Genomic DNA, 1,794 nt, shown 5'->3' with positions numbered 1-1,794 from the left:
CCGCCCCCAGGGCGGGCTCATACGCGGGGCTGAGGATCGCCTCGGAGGCCGCGTCTCAGGCGCCCGCCCAGCAGAGCTCGCCTCCCCGCGCGGCCGCCGCTGTAGCCCGGATGCTCCCGCCTCCCCGGCGACCGTGCCCGTCCCTGGCGACCACCCCGGGGACCGTGGTCCCCTTACCGCGCTCGCTCCCGAGACCTCGCCTGTGCTCAGTGAGCTTCCCTCTGCCTCTTTCTTCCTTTTGCTCCGGCCCCAGCGGCGCACCGCCCCTCGCTTCCTCACGTGAGTCACTCAGCAAGTGCACCCCGTCCCCCATCCTGCTGTCTCTGATGGTGGCCTCACACCTATGCCCAAGTGCCCAAGCTGAAACCCGGCTGTTGCTAGAATCTCCCACCCCACCCCCAGGTCTTGTCCTGATACCTGGTAGATTCTTTTGCCTTTCAAATAACTCCTTTCTTCCCAACAAAAACAGCGACAGCTATTTATTGAACACCCTCCCTGGGCCAGGAGGCTACATCCTGCAGCCTGTTTTTTCTTTTTTTGAGGTGTAATTGACATATAACATTATATTAATTTTAGGTACGCAACATAACAATTCGATATTTGTATACATTGCAAACTGATCACACAATATGTCTAGTTCACATCTTTCACTATATGTACTTATCAAAAAAAGTCAGCCCCCCAGCCTTGGGATGAGGACTTTCTCTTTTTTTTTTTCCGGTACGCAGGCCTCTCACTGTTGGTGGCTTCTCCCGTTGCGGAGCACAGGCTCCGGACGCGCAGGCTTAGCGGCCATGGCTCACGGGCCCAGTTGCTCCGCGGCATGTGGAATCTTCCCGGACCGGGGCACGAACCCGTGTCCCCTGAATCGGCAGGCAGACTCTCAACCACTGCGTCACCAGGGGAGCCCAGGGTGAGCACTTTTAAAATCCACTTTCTTAGCAACTTTCAAATATGAAATATAGTATTAGTAACTATAGTTGCCATGCTGTGCATTACATCCCTGTGACTTAACTTATTTTATAATTGGAATTTTGCCCCTTTGACCCCCTTCACTCATTTTGCCCATCCTTATGCAATCCTTCCTACAGCTCTTCAGGGTGAGTACTGTTACCTGCATTTTATGGACTAGGCAACTGGGTTGTGCAAGGCCACACTGGGAGCTTGGAGTGAAAGTGTGGTCAACATGGCTCCCAAGCGTTCTCTTTCCGTTGTTCCTTGTCCATGTCCTCCCCGTTCCTGCCACTCCCAACCTCTACACATAGGGGGAGCTGCTGGGTGCTTTTACTACCTGTATCACTCACCCCAACCTCAGCTGCGATTGCTCCCGGACATGCCACTGGGACTCCTGGAGTGTGCTGAGTTGGAAGAGAGAAGTGTGAATCACTGGAAGGCCCTCATCATTTCTCATCTTTTCTTTCTGGCCTAATTTTGGTCTCTACTCCTCTGGCCTCAGCCCCCTTGCTGGGCCCTCTGCCATCCACCTTGCCTTCCTTCTGTTCCTTGAGTTCACCCAGCTCTTCCCACCTGAGGCCTGGCATGGAGCCTCTCCCCCGTCTGGACTCCTTTCCCCATCAGTCTTGTCCTGGCTTTTTCCTACTTATCCTTCTCTGACTCTTCCTCAGGAGGACCTTCCCCAGCCCCAGCCCAGCCTAAAGTGGGTCTTCCTTCTCCTCGTTCATAGCACTTATCATGAGTTGTTATTATATACCTCTTAGTGTGCTTATTCCTTTAAAACCTGTTCCGCCTGCCTCAATGTCATCTTCATGAAGTACAGAAAAAGGCGGTGTCTGT

General features: G+C 53.6%; 1 protein-coding gene across 1 annotated transcript in view; it reads right to left on the bottom strand.

Moving 5' to 3' along the window:
- Positions 1 to 248, bottom strand: part of OCIAD2 (OCIA domain containing 2) — an 18,111-nt gene extending 17,863 nt beyond the window's left edge. Inside the window, exon 1 of the mRNA XM_024746734.1 lies at positions 178 to 248. The gene's annotated coding sequence lies outside the window, so the exon portion shown is untranslated. The remainder of the gene's footprint in view (positions 1 to 177) is intronic.
- Between the last annotated feature and the right edge of the window lie 1,546 nt (positions 249 to 1,794).

The sequence above is a fragment of the Neophocaena asiaeorientalis genome, unplaced genomic scaffold (genome assembly GCF_003031525.2).
Source record: "Neophocaena asiaeorientalis asiaeorientalis breed wild unplaced genomic scaffold, Neophocaena_asiaeorientalis_V1.1 scaffold19, whole genome shotgun sequence".
NCBI lineage: Eukaryota > Metazoa > Chordata > Mammalia > Artiodactyla > Phocoenidae > Neophocaena > Neophocaena asiaeorientalis.
The sequence above is the reverse complement of the archived record's forward strand: the minus strand, read 5'-3'. Positions and strand labels throughout refer to the sequence as shown.